Raw genomic sequence first — 18059 nt, 5'->3', positions numbered from 1 at the left:
TTGGAACTTGAAGTTCTTCCAAGATCTTGTGGTATGTCCTCATATGTCGAGGACAAGACTTTTCTATTCTAATTTTATGATAAGGTTCTTGTAATAGACTTAATAGACTTCTTTTGATTGTAAAGGGCCGTGTCCCTACTTATGTTTTGTGATTGTGTCTAAGATGGCCATGTGAGACTTAGACTTCCGCTGTGTGTTTTTAAAGTTGTTTTAATGAAGCTTGAATGTTTGGATGTAAATAAGTTTTTAATTCCGCACTATTATCATTATTGAATGCAATGAATGACTATGTGGCTTGTATAAGACCCCTTCGGGGTCGAATACGCCTTGTTACGACTTGGGGGTGCTCCCGGGTCGTGACAGTAGAGGACACTCTGGAGGTATACATGGATGACTTTTCTGTGGTAGGTGACACTTTTGATGATTGTTTGTTCAATCTTAGCAGGGCTTTAAAGAGGTGCGAGGAGGCCAATTTAGTGTTGAACTGGGAGAAGTGACATTTCATGGTCAAGAAAATTATAGTACTCGGTCACAAGGTGTCTCAAAAGGGATTGGAAGTAGACAAAGCTAAGATTGAGGTGATTGAAAAGCTAGTTCCACCTATTTGTGTGAAAGGTATTCGATGTTTTTTAGGACATGCAGGATTTTATAGGCGATTCATCAAGGACTTCTCAAAAATTGCACATCCTTTGTGCAAGCTTTTGGAAAAGGAACTAAAAATTTCCTTTGATGAAGCATGTCTGAAAGCTTTTGAATGCCTGATAGAGAAGCTGATTTCTATCCCAGTGATTATTGGCCCAGATTGGGCTGAACCATTTGAAGTAATGTGCGATGCTAGTGGTACTGCCTTAGGAGTTCTGTTGGGGCAGAAGCACAACAAGATGTTTCACCCGATCTACTATGCTAGCAAGTCACTAAATGGAGCACAACGCAACTACACCGTCACTGAACATGAACTACTAGATGTGGTATATGCCTTTGAAAAATTCAGAGCATACTTGCTGGGTATTAGGGTGATAGTCCACACAGATCATGTAGCTATGAGATATCTCATGGCAAAGAAAGATGCAAAGCCAAGATTGATCAGATGGGTGTTGCTTCTTTAGGAGTTTGACTTTGAGGTCAAGGATATGAAAGGTTGTGAAAACCAGGTGGGTGATCACTTGTCAAGGTTGGATGATGGAAAGAAAGAGAAACTTGAGTTAGATATGAATGACTCATTCCGAGATGAGCGGGTATTAGCAGCAACTCTTGTTCTTATTCCTTGGTTTGCTAACTTTGCTTACTTTCTTGTCAGTGATGTGATGCCTGAATGTCTAATATTTCAGCAGAGAAAGAGGTTCCTACATGAGGTTGGTAAGTACTTTTGGGATGATCCTTATTTGTACAGGGTGTGTGCTAATAATATCATCATGCGATGTATCCCTCAGGCTAAGATGCTACATATTTTAGAGGCATGTCACTCTTCTCCAGTAGGTGGCCATCATGGAGCCACTCAAACAGCCCACAAGGTACTTCAGAGTGGGTACTAGTAACCTAAAATTCATCAGGATGCAATAGATATAGTGAAGAGTTGTGATGTATGCCAGCGGCAAGGAACTATCTCTCGTCGCCATGAACTACCAATGACACCCATTATGGAGGTGGAGTTATTTGATGTGTGGGGAATTGATTTCATGGGCCTATTTGTGAGCTCATGTGGGCAAAAGTATATACTTGTGGCAGTGGACTATGTGTCCAAATGGGTTGAGGCAGTTTCTCTGCCTAAAAATTATGGTAAAAGCGCCATTGGTTCCTGAAGAAGAACATATTCTCATGGTTTGGTACACCTAGAGCCATTATCAACGTGGGGGTTCCCATTTGTGCACTAAAGTATTCAGTGCACTTATTGATAAATATGGTGTTAAGAAGCACAAAGTGGCAACACCCTATCACCCTCAGACAAGTGTCCAAGTGGAAGTATCAAATAGGGAAATCAAGGTTATTTTGTCCAAGACAGTGAATGCCAACATGACAGATTGGGCTAGAAAATTGGATGATGCTCTATGGGCATATCAGACAGCTTTCAAGAAACATATTGGTATGTCTCCATATCAATTGGTGTTTGGAAAGGCATGTGATTTTCCGGTTGAGCTTGAGCATAAAGCACTATGGGCTTTAATGAAGTTGAACCTTAGCTGGAGCGAAACTGCGAACCTGAGACCAGATCAGATCAATAAGATGGATGAGTTTCTCTTGAGAGCATATCAAAGGTCAGCAATGTACATGGAGAGGATGAAGTTGTATCATGATAAGCATATTGAGAAAAGAACCTTCAATCCTGATGACTTGGTGTTACTTTTCAAATCTAGACTTCGTCTGTTTCCTGGGAAATTGAGATCCAAATGGTTTGGGCCTTTTAAGATAACTCAGGTATTTTAGTCAGGTGCTATTGAGCTAGAAAATGAAAAGGGTGAGAGGTTCAAGGACAAGGGTCAGCGAAGAGAGGCGTACTTGGGTGTTCCACAAGAAGTGAAAATAGTGGAGGAATGCAAGCTTGATGAAGTCTGAGTAATCAGGTAGCATGCGTAGCGCCAGGACGTTAAATTGTGTGTTGCCTGAGAGGCAACCAAAGATTGTAAATGTGTCAGGTAATTCACATTTTAGCATTTTTCATTCTTTGTACAGACTCATTGTGTGTTAGTATGTGCAGAAGTGAATTGAACACAGAAGTGAGAAGCTGGGATCAGGAAACTCTCCACGAGGGGTCCCACGGGCCGTGGTGCTCTTCACGGGCAACTTTACAGCCCGTCACAATCACAAAATCCCACAGGAGCTACAGGAAAGTGTACCAAATAGTTCTCGGAAGGTTTAACGGTATACCAGGTTTTGATCGGACCGTTTATCCTCTCGTGAACCCCAGGTAAGTAGTTTTCTCACCAAATCTGAGTCACTGGGACTCCCACGAACCGTGAAGCTCTTCATGAGATTCATTTTGGTCTGTCGTGACGTCCTGCAGTATCCAAGTTGACCCGACCTGGCCCGCGCAATTTTTAACGTTTGAAACATCGTATTTATAGTATCCAAAGCGCCAAGGGTTAGTTTTTTCCTCTCTTCTCTCTTATGTAACGGTTGCCAACACTTTTAAACAATCACATATCTACCATGACACCATAATCATCAAGAAATTGAAAACCTAGTACCTTCTTGTCAAGCATTCAAAGTGACGTGCTTTTTCTCTCTTTTTGGGCAAATTTTTTTAATGTTTTGAAGTAAATAGGCAAGTTAGAAGTACTTAGTTTGCTTGAATTTACCACTATTATGTGATGAACTATCATTGTTAATATTAAATTATTGTGGGTTGGTTCAAATAGGGTGAATCTGATAGTTTTTATTTATGGGTAGGAATTGTTTGTGTGCGTTTTGTGTTAATGATGATATTATGATGAAATTGAGTCCAAATGGTGTAAATACAGTATGCCCATGTGAGCGTAACCGATAAACGTCGTTTACTTTGAGAATCAACGATAGTTTCTATGTGGGTGTGCTTGTATTGAGTAGAAAGTGGTCATATTTGAATAAGTACGGTTGTATATTGATATACATGTGCTCAAAAGCCTCGTAAAATTATTATTGTGTGCCAAAAGTGATTTTAATTGTGAATAATTTGAATTTGGGAGAAATTGTCACTGGAAAAAGGTGAAGTATAGGTGCACGAGGGGCTTCACGAACTGTGAGGCCAACCACGGGTCATGAAACACCTCGTGGACCACACTTAGCAAAGAAGGGTCACATTTGTTAGGATCACGATAGTCATCACGGACCATGGTTCACTCCACGGACCGAGAAGTCATCCGTGATCCATTCCAGTACATTGTCCCACCGATTTGAAACATATACTCTTATTCACAAGGGTTTGCGCAAACCGTGGTACCCACTACGACCCGTCTTGGAGGAGGGATGCATTGTTGGCCTGCACTTCTGGCAATGCCATACCACCTTCCAGTGCTACAGGTCCAGCCTACCCAGTGCAGGTTTCTGATAGCGCACATGTTGATAAGGGTGCTGACGTTGATCCGCTACCGGCACCTAGTGTGCCGTAGGTATTACCCCTCCTCACAGCCCTGTATTATTTTGCTTTATTAACTTTGAGGGCAAAGTCTTTTTGTTTGGGGAGGGGGTGGTGAGCAACCGGCCATGAGGTTGACTTTGTGTTTTTGTGTTGTGAAGTGTTTGTGGTGTTTTTGTGTGTTGAGTTGTGCAGCAGCTAAGTTTAAGCCATTTGTGTTGTCTGAACTGATAACCTGGATGACCTTGATCTCAAATGTGACTATTAGGCTCTTTGTACGACATCTTAGATACTTACATGTTGAACATTGCTAGTCTAGAAAATAAATTGGTGAACTAAGAAACTGGAAAATGTAGTCCTGTGTCATGTTTGTGAGGTTTGCTTGAAGTCTAACACTAGGAGCAGAAACTAGAACTTGCCCGAGTAGTCTTGCTAAAATCTAAGGATAACTGGATAGGAAAGGATCAGTAGGCCATTTTTGCAAAGTCATTAAAAGCCAAAAATAAAACAACCAAATAAAAAGCATGCCACTTGAACCCGATTTGACCCTGAGAACTGATTTTGTTCTTACCCACTTGATATCATATCCTTGGGTCTTCGAAGATACGATGCCACAACTCAGGTAAAAATCCTAAGTTGAGGGTGGTTACAACCCGAGCAGAATGGAAAAGTCAAAAAAGAAGGTTCACTCAGTTAGCTTGAAAGCACAAAGTTTGCAATAAAAAAAACAAAAGGAAAAGAAAAAGAAAAAGAAAATAATGTCTGTTGGGATGTACTGAAATGAAAAAGGAGGAAATCGCCTAGAAAGGTTGTGTGTGAATGAAGATTTGGAGAAGCAAGATACTAGTCACTCACAAAACCAAAAATCCATTCCCTAGCTTGAGCCTATGTTACAAGCTCAGAAAGTCCTACAGTGATCCTATTCCGGTTGGTTGAAAGATAGAGCATAGAAAGCAAGGGCAAGCCTATGGTATTTTGTTGATATTGGTAGAAGTTCTTTGAGAGCGTGGGCGTAGAACTTAGTCCCAATTATCATGAGTAAGGGACTTCTTTGGCGTGAGGACACAGTGATTGCATTTGATAGTTAAATTGTGTTGCCTGATAATAAACAACCATAAGCATGGTCAACTATGAGTAATGGGATGTCATATATTGTTCCTTTCATGTTAGATTGATGGTTTTGGATACAAAATACGGGTTAAAAGGCTGGTGCATGTTAGTATAATTTATGTAGGGCTTTTAAGCGTCAAATGTTTGTATTTATCATCACTTGAGGACAAGTAATGGTTCTAAGTTGAGGGTGTTGATGTGTTGTGAAATATTGGCACATTCGACGCTTAAAACTAAGGATTAATACTAGAATCGAGTGTATTATTGTAAGATTTGATGTGTTTGTTGAATGTTTCAACAGGTTCTCACTTTTGTGGAAAAACAGAAAAAGGAAGCTCATAATGACTGAAGTGCAAGTGAAGACCGCGGTGCCTTTCTCTGACAGTGGCCCTCATGATGGATCGTGAAGATGCTCATGGTTACTATCAGTTAGACATGCTTTTCAGAGTGAACGTTGATGTTAACCAAGCAAAGCTCACGGACGTCCAGACAGGCCGTAAAGATCATGATTGGTCGTGATAGGGCTCTGAAGTTCAACCTGTGAAACGACATGGAAAAATTACATTTTGATGGACCAAGTAAAGACCACAGATGACCTCACAACGGTCTGTGGTGGTGTTCGTCACTTAGTTCCAATGTATAGGTCTTGAAAAGCTGAAGTGTGATGTCGACCAAGTGAAGACCACGGAAGGCCTTACGGGTCGTGGTCCTCATAACGGTCTGTGGTGGTGATCGTAGAGTTGAACCAGTGATCAGGCTTCGAGGAGCTAAATTGGAACAACCAAGTAAGGACCACGGAGGGCTTCACGGTCCGTGAAGTCCTTGACAGTCTGTCATGTTGCGCGTGAATATGCCCGACATTTCAGTCCTACTTCGAGTAGGACTCATTTTAGATATTCTATTTGAATTAATTAGGTCATTTTTTTGTGTTTAGCCTGTGATAACTAATACGAGCGACTTAGTTTGAATTCTTGTTAGCTTTGGTTTTGAACGATTAACATTGAATCGATCTTTGGAGTTGGATTTTGATTTTCTCAATATCAAGCGTTCATTGAATTTGTAGATTTTCGTAAGTAAACTTTCTTAATATTTTCATCACTAATATCTGTATATTTTGTGGAAATCATGAGTGGCTAAACACCACAACTAGGGTTGTGGGAACTATGACAAAAATCTAAACGTGAATTCGTAAAATGAGTAGAAGGTGAACTGTATTTGCAATATTTAACTCAACTTTCGTTATTCATTTATTCTAACGAGTGTACGCATTAGAGTCACCCCTTATCTATCAATTGTTCGAGAGAAAAGAGACAGTTGGAAAAAATGGATTTAATCTGATAGAATGGCATTAAAGGTCAAGTTCGAGGGAAGAGAACTTTAACATCATGGTACGCGAGGATAGAATTGGTTAACGCTCAAGGACCGAGAGTAATTGAGTGAAAATTATCTAACTAAAGTGAGAAGTGTTAGATATAGTTAACTCGCCTCTAATTTGCAAAGAAAAATTACCTGAAACTCAGTTACGGATGAACACTAGATGTAATGTCATAGGAAACACAAACCTGGTTTTATTCATTTATCAAAACCACTTTAGAATCAACACTCTGTTAATTGATAATTTGGATCTTGTTTAACAATCTTGGTTACTAGAATTTTACAGCCAAACCCATTTTACATTCTGTAATTATTTTTTCTAGGAAATAATAACAACATTTGGGTAAACGCGACAATGAAATCATTTCTATAATGAAATTCTCTGTGGGATCGACCACAACTCACATTGAGTTCTATAAATTGTCTTCAAACGTTTATACTTTTTTATTGAAGTGTAAGTTTGGACGTATCAGACACCTCAACCATATCAACAAATATTGACAATATGCACCTTTGGAAAGTGGTTGATACATTGCACAACCCAAATGACATCTATTTGAAGGTAATATCCGATAAGAATAAGTAAATGTGGTTTTTTCTTGATCCTCCAGTGCTATAGAGATTTGATTGTATCCCAAATAACCATCTAAGAAGCAATTCAACTCTTTTCCCACAAAATGATCAAGTATTTTGTCAATGAAGGGCATAGGTAAATGATCTTTCTTGGTCCACGACTTTAATTTGAGGTAATTCATGCACACTTTCAGCTGAGTCACTAGTCCAGTAACTATAAGCTCACAAAGGCCTCTTTTTTGGGGATACATTGAACTGAACATACCTATTGGATGTCTGCAATAGGAGAGATCTAATCATTCACCCATGGAGTCCTTTCCTCCATGGTGTTCCTAGGGTTTCCAAGTTCTCCTTTCAATTTCAATTGGTTCAAGTTGGGGTTTCAATCCAATTTTATGGGTTTTATTACATTGTGATTGATTCTTGTTGAAAAAGTCTCCACATGAATCAATGTTAATACATGATATTTAGTTGAACTTATGTTGACCCATTCCAAAATTATGATTTCCTACTATAACCTATGATAAACCCATGAACCTATGAATTATTAATTTATGAAGATATGCATGTTTTTTTGAAGTTATTGTAAATGAATTGATGATGCTTTGAAGGATAGTATTGATGTTATTGTGAAAGGATTTCTCACTTACTATGATGGTCATGATTGTGAAAGGTATTTCTCACAAATGAATTCACATTGGTGAAAGGTTTTCTCATCCATTTTTAATTATGTTTAAGGAGATATTCAACGTTTTGATCTTGAAAGAGGTGGATTGGTAATTACCTTTCATATGTCAAATTGATAATTGACTTTTATATATTCGACTGGGATTTAGACTTAGAACCGAGAGGACTTGAGGTGGAGGCTCAAATAGGGTAGTCTCTAGTAGCAACCTCTAGTCTAAAACTATGTGCCCCCATAGAATGTCTTAAGGTACATAGCTAGTGGATCCACATTATAAAATGACGATATGTACTGATTCTACTTTGGAAAGTAGATTCCCCTTCTTTTGGTACGAGGGATATATCGAATTCCATGATATAGCTACCATGGTTTTATTTTTTCTTAAAGCTAAGACCCCACAAAATGATTTTTTTTGGTTAAGATTTTGTTATGTCTTTTATTTCAAATGCATTGAGTATATCCTATTATTTTCATGTTTAACTTCCTCATGTTAAATTAGACGTGTTTCTTTGCTCCGTGTGTTGCCTCATTTTTATCTAACTGGTCCTTGGGAATAGAACCTTTTGTGCTTAAAAATCGGGAAATAAAATGCTATCCTTCGTGGTTCTGTGATGGGCCGATTCGTTAGTTTAGAAGTATTTCAAAAAAGGGTGCATGTTGATGCCTTCACTAGTCGTTCGGGGATGAATGAGCGGTAAATATTTATCTATTGTAACGACCCGAACCATCATTATTTAGGAAAGGGAAAATGTCAGGAAAAACTGGGTCCATCATCCCACCAAGCGGGCTAGATGCCACTAGGGCGGCGGTGCTCCAGCCGAACAAGGAGCGCCAGAGCGAGAATGACGGGACCAGAACTTAAATGATATGAAACCATATTTTCTCCTTTTTCCCAAAACACCAAAAAGAGGCGAGAATCACCCTAGAAACCCTCAAAAGGCTCATATAGGCTTGGGAAGGAAGGAGAAAGAGAATTATAGCAGAAGGATGTCGATAGCCTGCGAATTTCTAATCAAAATCCACCGTCTTATCGTCCGAAAGCTATGACTTGGAGCTATAATCCCTCTGTGACTGTTTGGCGCCCAGGTAGGCTAGGTTTATTAATTTAGTAGTTGTAAATCCATGATTGACTGCGTAATATACTAGTAATTGATGGTAGAATTCTTGCGTAGGCGTTCGTACACCGAAAAAGGGATAGTCATTCCTGTGATTCTAGTTATTCCATCAGAATTGTACCGTAGGAGGAAGCCTAATCCTGTGAACTAGGGTAGGTGATGGTTTGATTTCATCTTTTACGTGATGTATGTTGGTAATTTCCTATTTGTAATGCATGAATATATATGAATGAAGCCTTGTTGATCAAGACTAATGAAATGAGTATGAATGAACAAATGTATGCCAGGATTCAACACTTGATTGTATGTTTAGGAGTATGTACATATGAGTGTAATTATGATTGTGGTTTTGTTGAATGGATCGGGTGTCACGTTCCGACACACTAACTGGGATCGGGTTTCATGTTTCGGGTCTTATATTGGAGCGCTTGTCACATTCCGACACACTAATTGGGATCGGGTGTCACGTTCCGGCAGATTAACAGTTTGGGTATGGGTTCCATGAGAGAACCATTGAATTCTCACATCTACTTGTTATTGAGAATGTGTATTTTTACATTGCTCCTGAAATGATAACAGTATCATATGTTATGTATATGTATGTTTATCATGTGGTATTTACTTGTTATGTCTCGTTAATGAATGAATTCTGTAGGATCAAGATCGAATTTGTGAGGGGATATGGTAAGCGGAGATCGAGTGTTCCAGATGTTACTGTGAACTGCTTAAAAAGGGATGTCGGTACTCTTAAAAGTGTAGAAGTGGGGAAGTGGTTGTGTTGTAATTGTTAGGTAGTTGTGTCATACCTGGGAAGGGGATTCGTATTGAAAGGTTAGTGAGCCTTGATAGTGTCACGACCCAAAGATACCCCTTAGACGTAACAAGGCACATAGAATCCCGGAAGGCACCATGTAAGCCACATTGCATATAATAACATAGAGCATTAGAACAATAAAGAGTAAAATTGCATTCAAGCCCAAAATTTCATAAGGAAAGCGGAAGTCTAGACTTGTCTCAATTAGCCATCTATTACAATAGTTCAAATGAAAAATAGGGACACAACCCATACCACATAATCCGAAAGTCAAATACAAGAATGAGACTACTAAATGACAATATCCGTCCTCAAACCATGAGGACTCACCAACAAGCAAGGAGAATGATCAATTCCAAGCTCTAGCCATAATAGGGACCACCTTGAGAACTGGACCCTACACTTGGGAAAAATGTAGGAAAATATGGGTTAGTACAAAAAATGCACTAATTATGATAGTCATGCATAAAATCATGAAAACATGCTAAATGGGACATTTTAGTTGAATGCATGCAATTTACTAAGGTAAAGCAGCATTGGGAAGATAATGGAGAAGCATAAGTCATAAGTGTGATCAACTCATAAATCATCATACCATAAAAGGAACATGCCATAAATACCCTCAAAGCATACTTATGCAATGCATGAATGAGATCGCATAATCCCACCCACACTAAGTAAAGCTTCTTCAGTAACTACAGTTCATATTTCATATTCTTATTGATACTATCATAAAGGGAGATTAGCCTTAATCGACATAGTGAGCTTACCATGGAATCCGGTGTCTATCCCACACCAAAAAAGGGTTGGCCTATTTGCCTAAGGTAGAACTATACTCTTAGCTTAGGTGGATCCACTAGCGAAAGACCTATGTGGGCACAGAGTTAGTGGATAAGGAGATTGCTACTACAAACCTGCACTCAACTAAGGTATAAGGTTTCCATCTCATCAGATACATACTTTGGGAACCCAGACTCAACTAAGGTAGAAGGGATCCATTTGGAAAGCCGGACTCAACTAGTGTAAAAGCTTCCATCTCATATTCATATCCACTCGGTGCTAGGCATTAATTCTCATAGATTACATATTAAGTCTTGACTTCAGTTCATATTCATGGAAGAATGTCTTGACACTCTATCCAATATAATTCATACTATAGCTCATAGATTCAATAGGTGAGAATAGCCTTTCAACCCTATAATCATCATATTGTGAGAAAACCTTCCACATCATATCATATTCATACATAGGAGTGTATATGAGAATAACCTCCAACAACACAAAAACTAGATCATAATCCTATTCACTTTACTCTCAAAATATTTCTTAAAACATATACATATACCTCAAAATCATAGATACTTCTCATACTTTTCCCTTCAAGGACCATATATCATATTCAATCAACACATCTATGATTACTACATTAGACATGGATAATAACATGATTCAATTAACTAAATTACTGTAAGAATATTCTCATAATACTCTTCTTTCTACAATTCACCCACATCACAAGGTCATTAATTGGGAACTTGGGGATTTCATGGATTCTTGGGTATTTCATCATAAAACCATAACAAATCATCAATTCAATCATAATATAAGGTAATTAAATCAATAGAAATGCTTTTGAAAGGAATGCATGACCTGGAGTAAAACCCTAGCTTTTGGGGGGAATTACTATCTTTGAAAGTGAGTTTGGAGGGACTCCATGGATGAAGACTATCCATGGATAAAGGACTACCATACCTTAGATTTGAATTCCAATGAAATTGAGTAGAAAACGTGCTCCTTCAAACCCTAGCTTCACCTTTCTTCTCCTTATTCTTTCTTGGAGTTCTAGAGAAAGAGAATTTTGGAGGGAAAGTTGGTTCTGATTTGAGAGTTTGGAATTATGAGGAAGATGACTAAATTTGGGGGTCTTAAAACTATATATAGTTAGTCTAAATTAATACAAAACAACGTCACTTAATGTAAATGAAAAATGGAAAACCCCAAAGTGCCCTTAAGTGCAACTGCCAAAATGCAGTTTCCAGGCCCACCCACGACCCATCACAGACAGACCATGGTTGGACCCATGGCCCGTTCTAGAGAACGTGGTCTAGAGTTCTGGGGCCTTGTTCAACGGCTGCCTACCCACGAGGCGTGGGAGGACCTACGAGGCATGAGCCCTTTTTCGTGGGTCACTGCCAGGAAACTTTTTAAGGGTCCACCTCATAGACCCATGGTTGGTCCTTGGAGTTTGAACCTCGATGTTCTAACATGAAAACATTTATTTTAAGGTATGGGGAGGTACCTTTACGACCCTAACCCTTATGTTAAGCTCTAGCTTAGCCTAATAGTTTCCGGAGTGTTACATTATCTCCCCCTTGGGAACATTCATCCTCGAATGATGATCTAGACACCTTCTGGAATTAATGACTCAAATCTAGCAGCCCATCAGGCATGAAACATCAAAATAATGCAAGACACAAAGGAGGAAACTTCAACTTCATCTCAAAACATAGTTAGTGCAATACAAGGAAGTAGGAACTACATCTAACAACCTAATATGCATGAAACTCAATATTTCTCATATTCATAGGAGGAACTACCTTCTCCAACTAAAATCATGCTCAACATAATATCATGGAGCCAATATGAAATTACTCTCCAAAGAATACTAAAGCATGTTCAATAACTCATCTCATTAAGTCAAATAGGCAACCCATACCAAATGCACAACAACATGAGGAACATAAATCATGAAAACTCATTTTCTTACAAAACAAGAATTTCATCAAGAACATGCATAACATAAGGAAATCATGGAGAATATCATATAAAACACATGTCTCCCAAAACACTAAAACTCAAGAGGAACTACTTACCTCAAGCTTGAATAGGAGTAGAAGGAAAGAAATGAGGATATCGGGACTTCATATCAACCTCCGCCTCCCAAGTAGCACACTAAACTAAATGATTTCTCCATAAAACCTTCATGGAAGCTATTTTCTTGTTTCTCAATCTCTTGACTTGCCGGTCTAGGATCTCTACCAGAACCTCTTCATATCAAAGGCTTTTGTCAACTCCCAACCCATCTAAGGGAATGATTGATGTCGGACCTCTAATACACTTCTTAAGCATAGAAATATGAAACACCGGATGAACCGGAGCCAACTCATTTGGAAAATCCAACTCATAGGCAACCTTCCCAATACGCATCAAAATTTGATATGGGCCTACATATCGAGGACTAACTTTCCCTTTCTTGCCAAATCTTCTCACACCCTTCACGGGTGAGATTTTCAAATAGACCCAATCATTAACTTTAAGTTCTAGGCCCCTTTTTCTCACATCGGCATAAGATTTTTGTCTACTTTGAGCCGTTCTCATCCTCTCTCCAATGAGCTGAACTTTCTCAATTGCTTCATAAACCAATTTGGGACCAATAAGAGCAATTTCACCTACCTCAAACCAACTAACCAGAGACCTACATCTCCTACCATACAAGGCTTCAAAGACAGCCACACTGATACTCTACTGATAACTATTATTGTATGCAAGCTCAATTAATGGCAAGTGGTCATCCCAATTACCCTTAAATTCTATTACACATGCCCTCAACATGTCTTCTAAGGTTTGAATGGTGCGTTCTTCTTGACCATCCATTTGAGGGTGAAAAGTGGTGCTAAGACATTTTTGGAATGACTTCCAAAAGTGAGATGTAAATTGAGTACCCCGAACGAAAATAATAGATAGAGGAACTCCATGCAACTTCACTATTTCTCTTATTTACAACTTGGCATAGTCTTCCGCCGAATAAGAAACTTTGACGGGAATAAGTGGGCTAATTTTTTCATCCTATCTATAATGACCTAAATAGAATCATGTTTCTTTTGGGTGAGAGGCAAATCCACAATAAAGACCATATTTACATCTCCCCACTTCCAAGTGGGGATACTTATATTTTAGGACAAACCTCCCAGCCTTTGACGCTCAACCTTAACTTGTTGACAATTAGGACATTTGGCTACAAATCTCACAATATCTTTCTTCATACCATTCCACCAATAGACTTCCCGTAGATCACAGTACATCTTGGTGGCTCCCGGATGAATAGAACATTGAAAACTATGAGCTTCCTCTAAAATGTGTTCCCTCAAACCATCAACATTCGGAACACATAACCGACCTTGCTACCTAAGTACCCCATCTCCTCCTTGGGAGAAAGCCTCAACGGACTTCTTGAGTACCGACTCTTTCAACTCAACTAATATAGGATCAAGACCTTGTTTAGAGTTCACATCCATCACAAAGGAGGATTCGGAACAATTATGGACCATCCGCTACCACATTAGCTTTGTCAGGGTGATATAGGACACTCATGTCCTAATCCTTCAAAAGTTCTAACCACATTCGTTGATGAAGATTCAAGTCCTCTTGACTAAAAACATATTAAAGACTCTTGTGATCGGTGAAAACATTCACATGGACCCCATATAAGTAATGCCTCAATATTTTCAAAGCAAACACAACCGCCGCTAATTAAAAATCATGGGTCGGATAATTCTTTTCAAGGACCTTAAGTTGCCTTGAAGCATAGGCAATCACATTACAATTTTGCCTGAGCACACATCCAAACTTCACTCTAGAGGCACCACAATATACTACAAAACCATCTGTACCTTTCGGTAAGGTCAATACTAGAGCGGAGGTAAGTCTATATTTTAACTCTTTGAAGCTTTTCTCACAAGCATTCGACCACTCAAACTTAGCCTTCTTTTGAGTCAAAGACGTCAACGGAGAAGAAATAGAGGAAAACCCCTAAAGAAACCTCTTATAGTAACCGGCCAAACCCAAAAAGATTCTAATGTCGGAAGGGGTTTGAGGTCTAGGCCAACTCTTGAACGCATCTGTCTTTTTAGGATCTACCTCAATACCCTTTCATGACACAATATGACCAAGGAAAGCTACAGACCTTAACCAAAATTCACACTTGCTAAACTTTGCAAAAAGTTGTTGCTCCTTAAGAACTTGCAACACAACTCTCAAATGGTCCACATGTTCATTCTCACTCTTTTAATAGATAAAAATATTATCAATAAATACAATCACAAACATGTCTAGGTATTGCCTAAACAATCTATTCATCAAATCCATAAATGCCGCCAGGACATTTGTCAACCCAAATAACATAACCAAAAATTCATAGTGATCAAACCGGGTTCTAAAAGTCATCTTTGGTATATCATCCCTCTCACCCTTAATTGGTGATACCCTGAACGAAGTTCAATGTTTGAGAAGTAGCTAGCCCCTTGAAGTTGATCAAATAGGTCATCGATTCTCGGAAGGGGATATTTATTCTTAATGGTCACTTTGTTCAATTGGCGATAATGGATGCACATTCTAAGAGACCCATCCTTCTTTCTAACAAAAAACACCAGAGCACCCCAAGGAGAGATGCTCGGTCGGATGAAGTCCTTATCTAATAAATCCTTTAGTTGCTCTTTCAACTCAGTCAGAGCCATTCTATTAGGAGGAATGGAGATAGGTTGCGTATCCGGTAAAAGTTCGATACCAAAATCTATTTCCCATTCGAGAGGAATGCTGGGCAAATCATCAGGGAAAACTTCTGGGAACTCATTAACTATCGGAACCGACTCTAGAGAAGGGGTTTCGTATTCAACGTCCCTCACCCTAACAAGATGGTAAATACACCCTTTGGAGATTATCTTCCTAAATTTAACACAAGAGACAAATTGACCCCTAGGTGTAGAATTTCCCTCCTCCCAATCTAAAATAGGCTCATTTGGGAATTGGAACTTCACCACCCAACTCCTACAATCTATAGAGGCATAATATGCATGCAACAAATCCATACCCAAAATCACATCAAAGTGTAACATGTCTAACTCTACCAAATCCACCAAATTAACTCTAGGGTACAAGGAAATAGGACAACTTCTATAGACTCTTTTTGCCACCACCGAGTAACCAACTGGGGTAGAGACCGAAAAAGGTTCTACTAATACTTCGGGGAGTATTTCAAACTTCATGGCCACAAAAGGTGTCACAAAGGACAAAGTAGCACTGGGGTGTAACAAGGCATATACATCAATAGAAAATACTTTTAATATACCGGTCACAACATCCGGGGAGCTCTCTTGGTCACCTCGGGATTCAAGAGCATAGAAGCGGTTTTGCTTGTGGGCATTGGAATTTTAACCACTTAGAGTAGCTTGTTTATCTTCTCTTCCCTTAACATTGAGCATCGGAAAACCCCTTATCTTGTGGACAACCTTCCCACAACTAAAACACCCATCGGTACAAACAAGGCACTTGTCGTCATGCTTTCTACCACATTTTTTACAATTAGGCCTAGCAACATAAGAACCACCACTATTACTTCCTTGAGGTTTAGGTTTGGAAACCCTATCCTTGTTGACCCTTGGAGCACTAGAGGAGCCTTGGTTGGAGAACCTTTGTTTGAACCATGGTCGACCTTGTCCATTAGACCTAGCATTGGAGAAGTTCCCATCACTGGTTCTAGCTCTTTTCGCCTCCCTTTTATTTTTCTTAAGTTTAGACTCCTCAATTTGTTGAGCCTACACCAAAAGCCTTGATATATCCATGTCATGATAGAGCATTGTTATACGGCATTCTTTTTCAACCAAATCGGACACACTCATCAAAAACCTACTCATCTCATCCCTCGAATCTGCCACCATAGATGGAGAATACTTGGATAGTTGGGTAAATTTCAAGTTATACTCTTTGACACTCATGCTACCTTGCCTAAGGATAATGAATTCTTCCATCTTAGCTTCCCTGAACTCTCGAGTAAAGAATCTATCAAGAAATACCGATATAAACACTTCCCACTCTATGCGGCCTGCTCCTACCGGCCTATTTCTCTTTCATTGAGTATACCATACTTGAGCAACACTCTTCAATTGGTAAGCGGCAAACTACACTTTTTCTACCAAAGTCACCCCCATAAAATCAAGTATTTTATAAACCTGTTCCACAAATTCTTGAGGATCCTCTTCCACTTTGGAGCCATGAAATTCAGGAGGGTTCATTCTAGCAAAATCCCTAACCCTTGAAGCAACCAAATTCACATTAGGATTGACCAGACCTACAACTTATCTATTGACTTGAGCCGTCATGACTTGTGCCAACATTTGGATAGTATACCTAAACTCGGCATGGGTCACATTCTCAACCACGAGATCAACCAGAGCTTGGTTAGCTTGACTAGCTTGAGAAGGAGCTCCTTTATTCACATTTTCACCTTCATTCTTCGTGTGTTCACCCTTCGTGTATTCATATCCTGAAGACACAAGAGAAGGATTAGGAGAGGGACTTTATAGAGTTAAACTCTAAGGCACGACTTAAGAGTAATGAAAGAAGTGAGATTTCCTAAACATCTTATAGCCTCTCAATCTTAAATGTGGTGCGCTTCACACTCATGAACAAGACTCTACTAGACATGGCTTATGAGACATCATCCTAGAATCATTCTAAACATTGTGCTATGATTACCAAGTTTGTCACGACCCAAGGATACCCCCAGACGTAACAAGGCACATAGAACCCCGAATGTGACTTCAAACTAGGCTTTCAACCTCTTTTTGCCCTATTTTTGTCATCCTATCGTTTTACTTTCTTTCCCTTAATTTTCTTCAACCACGAATGTGACTTCAGACTTTGTAGCTTTTTTTACTTTCATTTTATTTTTCTTTTAGCTTTCATCAAGTCACATCCCCCTTCTTTTTTTTCTTTTTTTTCTTTTTTTTTTTAACATCACTCTTTTCATACCCATTTTTCTTTCAGTTTCCTCTTTCATAGCCACCCTCAACTTATGGATTTTCCATTAGTTGAGGTGCACAATACCCAATGTCAGGTCAGGGCCAAGATTGAAGTTACTTTTTACATTAGCCACCCTCAACTTAGGCTTTTGACCTAAGTGAAAGTGCACATGTCCAAGGAGGGACCGGGACTAACATAGTAGATTATGGGAAAGTGAGTTCAGGGTTTAGAAAGAAATGGTTTAATTTTAGGCTCAAAGTTTTTGGATCAAAGGGAGCATTTATTTCATTTGGTTAGATCATTCTTTTAGGCAATTTGCGGACTTTTCAGAACAATGGCCTATGATCACTTCCTAACCTCTAGATTGAATTGTCTTAGCAAGACTAACCAGGCAAGTTCTAGTTTTTTTTCACAAAAATTGTTTGAACACTCAATGATTCTCACACACTCTTGGCAAATAGTTTCATTATCAGATTACCCAGTTCAAGTTTCAACTTAAGTCATGCCATCAAGTTGGTTCATGATTATGTCATACTCAGAGCT

This window comes from Solanum tuberosum, unplaced genomic scaffold, assembly GCF_000226075.1.
Source record: "Solanum tuberosum cultivar DM 1-3 516 R44 unplaced genomic scaffold, SolTub_3.0 scf00045, whole genome shotgun sequence".
NCBI lineage: Eukaryota > Viridiplantae > Streptophyta > Magnoliopsida > Solanales > Solanaceae > Solanum > Solanum tuberosum.
Note: the sequence above shows the minus strand (reverse complement) of the source record.